Source organism: Homalodisca vitripennis, unplaced genomic scaffold (assembly GCF_021130785.1).
Source record: "Homalodisca vitripennis isolate AUS2020 unplaced genomic scaffold, UT_GWSS_2.1 ScUCBcl_1000;HRSCAF=4057, whole genome shotgun sequence".
In the NCBI taxonomy this organism is placed as follows: domain Eukaryota; kingdom Metazoa; phylum Arthropoda; class Insecta; order Hemiptera; family Cicadellidae; genus Homalodisca; species Homalodisca vitripennis.
In genome coordinates this window covers 1,534-13,747 of record NW_025777176.1, presented here as the reverse complement: position 1 = coordinate 13,747, position 12,214 = coordinate 1,534, and the positions used below count along the sequence as shown (strand labels likewise).

Here is a 12,214-nt window from a genome sequence, read left to right as displayed (position 1 = left end):
GGACATTATGTCCTACAAGATCATTATGTAATAAAAACATGACCAGCTACTTAAAAATTATAGTATTTCATAATTTGGAGGTAATAATATCAATCTTTATTTTTAAAATATAAATTTCTTAATAAAGAGTCAAACCTTACTGAACCATAACTATACATTGTGTTTTGAGTGTAAATTAATGATGGGTAACTTTCAGCTATCGTCTAATATACTAGGTATAACAGTTCAAATTCAAGTATAAGTGATCTATTTTTAACATTTATGTAAGTGAATTATTCCCCATAGACTTAATAACGGGAGTAATTTTATGGAATATTTACAATCAAGAAACAATTGTCAATTAATGTTAAAAAAATTACTTCAAAATTAATTGGTGTTAAATTGCAATTGTGTAACATAATGTTTGTATTGACATCTTACGTTACATTTTAGTACACTATTATCTGCAGATTCACTGTGGACTAAATGGAAGCTTAAGTGGCCTTGGTTGTGGGTCATGTTGAAGTATGCCTGTAGCAGTTGTGTGTTTATTTTGTCATAGTTTTATCACTGAGTTGCGAAAAAATCAACAAGACTTATCGGCTACAGATATCAGTGTATAGATTTCAGCAAGGAAAAGTCACAAGAGTTTCTCCAGCATATATATGCTGTTATACTCCTAAATGGTATTATGAGCTTGGATTTATTTAACATGTAACAAATAAACAAACTGAATTATGTTTTTTTTTTAATACAGACAAGCCATTATATCGATATTCCATAATGTCTCTGAACATAAACTCCTTGGATAGATTCAGTTAAAATGCTTTAATACAAGGGTTAGCTACCTTGATCAAGATATTATGTATACAATTTGAATCGTTGAGCTATGGTTTTAGCTAATGAAACAGTTTTTTTTATGAAACAAGTTAACAGACTTATTTACCCTTTATAGTCAGGTGGTATGCAATGCTGGCCACTACCATTTCTGTGCGAACTTAGAGTTGTTTAGTTTGAAATCTGTTCTCAAGTCGGGTTGGTAGCACTGCTACTAAAATAAAAACCACAATTTTCAGCAGTGTACGTCACCAGACCTGTCATGTCAAATTCTTAAAATATTGTTCCGAGGGGAAATAGTTTAAAAAACATTTTTTAAAAAAAACAATAAATTTTGTTATTTTTGTACATTTAAAAAGTAAACATAAAAACAAAAACTATTTAAGTATATTATTGATTTTGGTTTTGTGGGAATTTAATATACTAAATGGAATATTTTGTTTAATGCAATTGTCAAGGTTGAAGATTGTATTTCTGTTATTAAGCATTAGGCCTACAGTGGGATGGATAATGTCGAGCCAAATAACAGACCAGATCTCATACTCTCTGCCGACATCATCAAATTTTAAACAGTGACAGCAGTAAGTACAAACACGAGACTAATCAACCACAACAGAGCCAGTGTGGATGCAGTGACATTATAGTAAAACAGCACTTAATTTCTGAACGTACCTCATATCAAAATTCACAGTCTAATATCGTAAGTTATTGTTGTAAAAAATTAAACTCACAGAATTTTGTTGACTTAATCCAATACAAAATAACGCAAAATCGAAGAACACATAATGATTTAAATTCTATTTATTTCATGAACATCAAGTTAAAAAAAGAGCACCATAATACTGCAATTGATACAATATTTAAATTTGTTTAATTATGTAAAATTTCTAAACAAAAATTCATCAATGGTTTCAAAAAAAAAAAATGATAATAAACAAGCCTTTTCTCTATTCTAAGATCAATCAGTTAATAGTGCATGAAAGAACTTTTCTCCTGTATATGATGTCTTTCTCCTTGAAAATCTGTGGGAAGGTAGGTAGATAGATAGGTTGAATTCCTGAGAATATCATTTCATCATGCCTTAGTAGGGCTAACACACTCTGCAGACTGTATCCTAATGTGCAAATTGTCCCTCCCCTCCCAAACCAGTATTTCATATTTTATATGTGGATGTTGAGTTTAGCTCCAGTTCACCTTCCTTCTAGTGTAGCGTCTGAAATCTGTATCCTCTCAGACTTGACTTCTCTAATCTGGTTGGATTCATATTCGTCTGAAGAGATAACAAAAATTGGTGACAAAGAAGCTCAAAATGAACTCTACATCGTTTCGACATCTGGACTACAAAATATAATGTAATTTAAGGGAAGAGATGTTCTCATTGTCTCATCAGGTGTACATTGAGTGCACTATGGTGTTTTAGACATAAGCAGTTTTATACACATAACGCACCTGTGGTGGGAAGGTTAATTCAACGTAATTATTAAAAAGAGTTCATTTTGAGCTTCTTCGCCATCAAATTCTTTTGGATCTCTTCATACGAACATTACTCCAGATTTTGACGAATTTGTCATCTAACTTAGGGGCTTGATAGCTTGATAGACTGTTTTTTTTTTCTTATGATTCCAATATCTAACCATATTGTGGTGAACCCATGATTGTTAAAAATAGCATGAGAAACTAAATTCCAAAAAAGCAAGATTTGAGTATTTAGCTGTTGTCAATATTGAAGTAATATATTCTAATATATAAACTGATGATGTCTTAACTGGCGAAAGTGCCTTTTTAATAAATTTAATGTGGAAGTATATAAAAAATGTCTTTTCCATTAAAATATAATATATTTTTCAATAGATTAATAATATAATAACATATATAAGAAATACTATTGAAACCCACCGCAAGATGGTTGAAACCTTCATAGTTTAGGGACTACTGGTCTAGGGCAAAATACAGTGTTAGAGCAAAATAGGTTTTCTATGATGAGACTGAATGCTTTGAAATTCTTTTCTATTGCAATATCATTCTTGACATGTTAATAACATTAAAATAAAGAAATAGATTTGACTCTTACAAGAGTAGTAAACCTGACAGAGTTCCATAATTACATAAAACGGCATATTAAACTACAGTTACTATTTCCATGTTCCAGATGGGAGGCCGGAAACGAAAATGGGAACGAACCCAGAAAGAATATTTCAACAACAGTCTGTCACAATGACAGCAAAAATGTGGCCTCAGGTATGTATTATGAACAGCATTCACGAGGTTGTAGTTAGACGCTTCCAATGTTTTATCTTATGTACGAGAGTCATTAATAAAGCAAGTTTTGATGTTCTCTGTAAAATAAATCCTCATATAGTGTTTCAGAAAACCTCTTTTTGTATTTTTCTTACACCTTTGTCAATATTTATATACAAGTTCCATTTTTTTATGCAAATTTGTCAAAGAGTGTTACAACTTTATGTATGCTGAAATTGTAGAAGGTTGCTGTTTTACAACTTCTTCTTTTGCCTTGCCTTCTGTGACAAAGTTTTTACTGTCCAGAAGCTTCTTTAGGTTTCAGGTAACAAGTGAAAACCACCCTGAATCAAGTGTGGACTTTATGGTGGATTGTCAATATGTTTACATCCAGAAAATCTTACCAGATTTTTTATTGAAATTGAAGAATGAGATCTGGCAGTGTCATGCATCTTTGATTTCTTAGGCTGGACATATACTGGAAGGAAACTGTCGCAAGTGTTGTGGGTCATTTTTTCAGAAACATTTTTACAGACTGCTCCTTCAGTGTGTAATACTATGCTACAAAGACACATTTTGACTCCAAAGCTCAAACTTGAGCGTAAAACATGAGTGTTGAAGATTAATATTATATTGTGCTTATGGCGGTTTGTCGAAAATGTTCGATTATGGGTAGTAAATAGATCTTATGTATGTGTGTTTTACAGTCAACTTTAATATACCAATTCGTCAATAACTTCTGTTGAAATTGTGAGGGAAACACGTGATTCAAAACACAAACAAACAAATGTACGATACACATGACTAAAGGAAGACTAGGTTATGTGTTTCCTCGGGTTATGAGTATGATTAAGGGACATGGTCACTTGAGGAAGAATCTTCACAGAATCGGCACTGTCAGAGAAGATCTGTTTATAGCAAGGAAGCACTACACAAGCAAGGGATCTTTGGTAATCCGGACAAGAGTGCTGAATTTACCGAAGAGGACCAGATTATTTTTGGCGGTTTGTAGACCTGCTGAAACCATAAATTGGTTGGCCTCATGATACACTTCTAGGGAGCGCAAAAGGCCCTTGAGGTTTAAGTGCATGGCAATAGGCCACCCCTTAGAAGAAGAAAAAAAGGTTAAGTTAGATTTGCTCACCTTTTGTTTCAGATGGTTGTTGTGAAACATAAAATTTGGGTTAGGCATGTGATTGATGTTAAGATTATGTTTCAAGTAACTCGTGATGTTGCAAGACAGCTTGACACAGGGCTCCCTCCTTGTACAACGGTCCTCAGAATGCATGGAGAAGTTGCTATCCCCACAAAATTGTAGGAACAAATGACTCTTGACACTTGCTTTCGACAGTTTGTTCCTCCAGTGTGCGGCAAGCCTTAAGCAGCACGAGACAATGTAACGCAGTGATTACGGTTTTAACATTAAACATCGATGTGCAATACAAAATATCACATGGCCTAACATGAAGTTTTATTGCTGCATGACAATGTCAGATTGCATTCTGCCATTCAAAAACCAAAATATAAGTTCTTTTGGATGGGAAAGAATACCATGTCCGTAGTTTGGAATATCATGTACATTACATTACACTCACATCAATTGCATCAGTCAAAATTTGGTCAGATTTCCATAACAAATTGAAAAATTAAGACAAATCAAACTCAATAAAATGGCATGGTTGGGGTGGAGAAATTCAAATTCAAATAAAAATTCTGACTGTGAATTTCAAACTGTGATAAATAATATGAATAATAACACAGGCTCAGACGTAAGATGGTTCCAGATAACGTTTGTATATAAAAATATATCATTATAGTTTATGAAAATGTTTTCCATGGTCCTGCTGCTGGTAGTGTCTGCTATGTATCATCTGCTTATTACAACAGAGACTACAGAAAGTGTGTGTCATTACAGGGTAACAACAGTATGCCCTCGGGCAGCTGGGAGACACAGTTGCGAGTGCCCTCACGCTATTGGCCGGTGCTGATACCCCTGTTCTTGGGTGGGGGACTGGTCCTGCTGCTGGTGCTCGCTATTGTGATGTGGCATTGCTGTGGAGCTCGGAGTAAAGACTACAGTAAGTTTACTTACCTCATTCACTAGTGATAAGCTAAATCACTGCTAGTATTTATATGTTGTGTGATTTGGAAGCCTGTTTGTATTATTCGTTGTAATGCTATTATTGAATACAAAAAACATGGCTAGTTTTATCACGGAACAGCTATTGTCATATATTTACAGTTTTCTTTCTATGTGTTTTATTCAATTTTCTTGTCTATTTCACTTTAAAGCATCTCACTCCTCATTATTTAAAAAGATTACAGGATCCTTTCCTTGTTTAGCATGCTTCATATTATGTTTTAGGACTTAAAACCTGTATAGGTCAAAGATATTCATGATTAAAAAGAGTGGAGCTTAATATTAACAGGTGATTGATAATAATGTCTTTTCCCAATAAAAATGTTCTATTATCTTATCACATGCTGGATATTTTCTATTAAATAGACCAGGGTTTGAATAGTTGGAGTTGCACTATACAAAATTACTTTAGGGGATAGTATTGTACAAAAGAAGACTGTTTAATATTTGTATTCTAAACTTCTGACATTGCGTGACCTTTGAATCATATTTTGTCGATAAATCTGTATTATTCTAGTGTTTCAGAATTTTAAAGCCATATTGGAGGAGAAGAATTATTGATGTTGTTCACGATACACGAGCGCTAACAGACGGCTACATTGCTTGTATCTGTATTGATCTGATTCCAATTAACCTTGCAATCAGATATTTGATTGGCAATTTCCTCTCAAACACAGTTTTCTATCAACTCTCTTGTACTGGAACTTTGTTACTGTTGGGTGCTTAATCTTGTAAATATCTCTGTTTTAAACTGAATACTGATGTGTTACATTCTTTGAAATAACAACAATTTAAGACGGAGGAGGGGATGTAGTGGATGTTTAACTTTATTTTTGTTAAGTTATAGATGGAAGTTTGTTTATAAAAGTAATGTTTACGAAGAGTATTTTAAAATTAAGATCATTCATATATCCAAAGAGCAAAGTATGACATATAGATCAATCATTTTGAAACTTGAAAAGAATAGTATATAATTCACGTTAACATAATAAAAATAATAATATTGAGTAAATTGATTACATCACTTTTGAGATCCATTCTGGCTCTAAATGAATTACCTTAATATTAAAGGTGACATTAAACAATATTTATATATTACTGTTATAACACAACTGAGGGTCTAAGCAAACCCAGTCTCAGAAAAGAGCCTAAAGTAACAATGGTCATATTTATAATTGGAAGACTAATGGTACATTTATCCTCGTACCATGTGATTTGTGTCTAGCAGGTCAATTAGTACTGGCTTTTAGTGAGTTATTTGCAAATTGTCTTTTATTTTGACTTTTTCATATTGGATATATTTTTAAAGTTATATGTACAGTTGAAAATAAAAAATATGTTGTATTAGATAAAATTTGTTTTGAGTTTGCCATTTAGAAGTTAATAAAAGTATTTTTTGTTTTTGGTCAACAGTAAAGTATAGCATTATAAATTTATCTGAATTTCAGTTTTGGAGACATATATATAATGAGAAAGAAGAAAAACTAAACATTTTATTTCTTAACCTATATTTTAAAATCCCTTTTTGCTTTTCTTTACTTACAGAACAGAATAGGTATATGTATATTAATGAAATAAAAACCGTATTGTTAAATTTCTTTATAGTCCGTAATTATTTTATTTCAAATTGTTCTAAGAAAACGTTTTTACAGTAAAAACAACGAGACTTTTTTGTTTATAATTGCAGAGTTGATCTTTGTTACAACCATTTTTCTCTAGAACTAAAAATATCATTACTAATATTTTTATGAAAACTGATTTTAAGGGATAAAGTTAATTATGTACTGCACTAATAATTAAGTTTTAGATTCCTGTAAACAGCTAAATCTATCTCACTGGTCAATTTTACTAATCTTATGTATTATTAAAAAGCACACTTTCCACAGTTTTGCCAAAAATAATAGTTTTTCAAATTTGGTTCTACAGAATGTCTTCCCCAGAGAAGGCAATCTGATCATAACCTTTGCTTCTGTGTTGGTGTTGGCACTCAACAGGGATCACTTGTGGCTGGTTTATACCTTTCAGTTGACCTACCACTGGGCACAGCAAAAAACTGATGTGTCACTTAAATCTGGGCAACCCTATGATCTCTACATCACTAACCGTACATGTTGAGACTCTGGGGTGCAAGGGTAATTCGATAAGTCTAGTCTATTGCGGGAGATGACTGTTGGAGTTGGTGGGGTTCGTTCCCTATGTATCAGAGGTTCTTGCTAGCCTCAACAAGGGTGTGCCACCCCCTGCCTCCTTTGACTGGAGAAGCTGGTTCAGAGCTGGCCTCCCCTTCTTCCGAGGGGACATGACTTGAGATTAGTGCCCTAATCCTTCCTCATAGATCTCGATACGAGGCGGCCCCTACCCCCCAAACTTACCCATCCTGAATATCCTGTCACTCCCGAAGCAGCGCTAAGGGTCTTATTGGAGTAAGTGCAATTTATAAGGTTCTTGTCCTAAGAGAAAAAAAATGTTGGTGACGGAGTGAGCGTATGACATTTGCAGTTGGGCTTAACTCATAATGTGGACCACAATGGCAGGAGTCCAACCAAGTGTGAAATAGGATTCTAGATAATAATGTTAATGTTTGAAAACTTTTTAGTCTGCTGAAAATACGTTATTGTTTTCAGGTGTAAGGATGGATGGAGAAACTGTGCCTCCAAGAAGTGTAGTCCCAGTATTGCCCAGGTGATTATGTTATTCTACTAATAAAGTTTATAATGAAAAATCTTTTAATTTTTACAATTACATGAATAAAAACTGAAGGATAACAGTCCTACAATAAAAACTAAGGGCTCAATTGAAACTAAATAAAAATAAGTATCCAGGCACTAACATAAGAAAAAAAATATATAGTGAGGTGTTAAACTTCAACTTTTTTCATTAATTTTACTTGAGTAAAACAATCAAATTATTATAAAATGAACTTGAACATGTAAATAGTTAAAGGAAAATAAAAACTATAATTTAATGAAAACAGGTTAACCAAACCCAGATGATACAGTTGTATATCTGTAATATTTTAATCCACTGGATATTGCAGGTTGGCAGTGTACATTTATTTTATTGAACCAAAACTTATTACATTTTGTTATACCTCAGCAAATTTGTAAAAAAGTAAAACATTAATACTTTCTTTGTACTATTAAAATATATTATTGGAGTAAATATGTTTGATTTTTGCATAATTCCATTTTACATTGACAAATATATAGGATTATTTTCATTTATTAGTTCTGTTTTACGAAAGCCAATAATGTTAAAGTAATCAATGAAAAACTTACTCTTTAGAGCATCATTACAATTGAACATCTTACCAATCAAAGAGGTAATTTGATATGAATAATAATTTTATGATTTATTTGATAGTAACTGGTTCTATTACCACAAGTTCTCTTATTGACAGAGATTCCGTACATATACACTAAATTCATTTTGGGTAAAGACATAGCACCTCTGTATTTACTAGATTTACATGAATATAAATTTAAATGTGTGAAAAGTTATTGTTAGGTTTTACATTACACACTAAGGTGGGTGACAATGCTATTCATAATGTTTGTAATTTCTGGCAGTCACTCGGCAGTGTTTTGTGGAGCCCAAATATCGCCAATGGAGCTACAGCAGTCGACTGGTCACCTCCCAGCACTGGTTCTATAACAGACATCTGATGGCTATGGATCACTGCAACGTGCCTCGGTCTCTCAGCGTGCCCCACTCCAGGCCCTGTCACGAGCCGACGACAATCCTCCCCTTCCCGGGTCGTCTTCCCTGACTCAGAGCCCTGCTCCCTCCCCGTCCCTCTCCCGCACATATCAGAGTTCAGCCCGGGAACTCAGTACGCCTCTAGTAGTAGTAAGTATACTTTCCTTATCTTTGGTTTTTCATTGTTTAAACTTAATTCAGTAAACCTTTTAACCGTTTTTGGATATATTATTAACTACTTATTTCTAAAACTGTTCTAAATTCACAATCAAAATATTAGTTACAATTATTTATCACAGAATATTCATTCTAATTAATCCAATTGTAAACATAAATTGTGTTATAGTTTTAGACGAATATGGATCAAGAGACTTGTATCCTAGTGTAGGAGGAGTGATGTTAAAAACTCAAAGTCTTCCTGCATGTGTTCGAACACGACCTCGGCCTATCTCGACGGCTGATGATCTTTCCGAACTTTACGCTAAGGTCAGTGTTATCATTTAAGCAGTATGACCTTTTTTATTTATTTATGGTGTAAAAACCAATTAATTATTGAGGTTATTGGAGTTAACCTAGGTATATCTAAATTGTTAAATATTTACTGCCGTTGTGTGTATACATTATTTTATTGTATAATTTTAATTAAATCATAGCAGTTGTAAAACATTTTAATCGCATCTATGACATGTATCAGGACTCACAACTGTAGGCAAAATCTTATAATTCACATTATAATTAATCTTAACATAGTTTGTATCTGTGGTCACTTTAATTGTAATGTTACATTGATAATTCAACATCTTAATATATTCATGACAATGGCTTATTTGCGAACATTTTTATTTGCTGTCGAATTTTTCAATAATAATGGCAATGAACATAATTAATTTTTTTACGTTAAACGTCTTAAGTAACGAGAAATGTACGGTATGTAGACTTCACAGTTTTGTACAAAATTTTTATTTCAATATGTTTTTTCAATGTTTATCTGTGTACCCCAAGTTGTACCTAAAATTTTCATTTACCTTAAAAATTAAGCAATTGTGCGCCCAACGGGGTATACGATAGCTTATGATGTTTATTTCAGCACAGTATCACATTTAACAAACCACCAAGACAGGCTAACAATAAAAACACAAAAATGAAATGCTTAGCAACGTGTACCCCATTAGGCACACAACGTGCTTTAGAAAGCCCGGTGAGTACCTGATCGGGTACACAGCCAGCGGTAGTTCTGTAATATCATGTGTACCTGATGGGGTACATCGTCGTGAACGTGGGGTTGTAAATAGTCCTCACAGTCACTTACCTAGCAATCTGAGTATAAATCTATCGTCCCACTATACCCAGCTGTCATGAACCAACCTTGTATAATTTCAGACATTACTATATTAACTAGATTCCTGATTTATATCATAAAAACTTAACAAAAACTTATTCCAAAATCAGAGGGCCTTATACCACATATGATGAAGTCATCGCTACATATTTGTCAATTAAGATCCTTTTAAAAATGAAGCAATGAGCCACACAGGAGATCTTTAAAATAAAACTCCCCAAAACAACATTGGATTACCCCATTTGTACATTACCCAAGTAATTATTATTTAGAATTTTTATGCTCAGTTTTAATTTTGACTTATCAATGGTTTTTCCAGATTGTTTTGTACAAAATTTTGTGTTGAAACACGAAAAAGAAATTAATACCTACAAACATTTTCTAAGTAATCAGGTTATTATTAAACTTTATATTATAGCAATTTTATTGCTAAATATTCTATTCTTTTAGGCTTATAAGACAGCATCACCAGTTACATATTTACAGATGATTGGTGATAATGTATAGTCTTTTGATTTAATGTGAATTTAAGCAATGTGGAAACACAAACACACAAACAAACACAACTGCTCTAACAAAACATTTTACTAGGTCTTGGTTTTATTTTGCTATCCGTGATTTGGGTGAATTAACCAGTAAGGATACAAATGAGCGAAAATGTCTGCCACAGCAAAATTATTGGCTAAACCAAACAGCGTGACACCATTTACTTATTTACAAATCTTTGGTGATCATTTTAATGTTTTGATTTAATGTGATTTTAACCAATCTAGAACAAACACGGCTGCTCTATGAAAAAAATTGGACTAGACTTTAGTTCTATTTTACTGAAAATGATTTTTACTTTTATATTTTGTAAAAATTAAGCAATGAAGAGAACCATGAATTGAAATGGACCAACACGCACCACAATTGGGTTATAGGTCAAATATATGGTGCATATAAAAACAACCAGTAAAGCATCATCATATTTTTAATAGAATTATATATGTATTTGAAAAGTCTGATATACACATCACCTTTTCTCCATATACTGTTATTTAGTTCTGTGGTCTGGGAAACTGTGTATACCTTTATAATTGTGCTAATATAAAAATGTTACAGATCATTATGTTTAATTACGGACCAATTTCCGCTTTTGGCAGTAATATTGACAGTATAATATTCTATGATGAAGAAAATGAATTAAGCCTAGTTTTATATATGTAGTAAAATAAAGGAAGGGAGATGGGGGGGTCGATGTAAAATTGAATCAACACTTCAAAATATTTCTAGGTTAACTTCAGTAAGAAGCGAAAAAACCGGATGCGGAATGACGAGGCGGCAATCATAGCTCTCAGCAAATCTAGGAGCCAGTTTCTGCACAAAGACACAGACTCACTAGTGGACAATGAAGCCGTGATTGTGTACGATGAGAGGACAGCTCTTTAGTACGGTGTGGTGCTACCAAACAATAATATATCATCTTTATATTTATATTTAAACATTTTTTGTATCTTATAAGAAGACTGCAATGTACAGGAAATTCAGCAAACAATAATTTTACTGTAGGTAATAAAGGCATATCAAGTATTATTAATTAATGTCTTATTTATGCCAATTCTTTACCTTATAGCCTAGTTCCTTCTGGTATGTTTAATTTCATTTGTCCAGCAAATTATGATATTTTGCACAAAGAACAAAAGTTCTCTGAAACATTTGTCATAAAAATACTGCTTTACAAGTATATATTTTCTTGTTCATTATAAGATGTGGCTAGAGAAGGTGGACTGAAAAAAAGGTCTGGAAAAAGGTTCTACCAATTATTATCACAGTATTTTTATTTGTATGCTCTGTTACTTATTCTTAGTAAAAATGTTTTATAATTTTTATTCCAAGTATAGCTCAAAGATTAATGTAAAATTTACCAAAAAAACACTTTCCAGTCCACTTATCTGGATCCTCTTTCCCCATTTTGATTTCATTTAATATTCTGAAAAAAA

At 32.7% G+C, this 12,214-nt stretch overlaps 1 pseudogene; it reads left to right on the top strand.

Moving 5' to 3' along the window:
* Positions 1 to 3,021: 3,021 nt before the first annotated feature.
* Positions 3,022 to 11,811, top strand: LOC124371183 (annotated as a pseudogene).
* Positions 11,812 to 12,214: the final 403 nt, after the last annotated feature.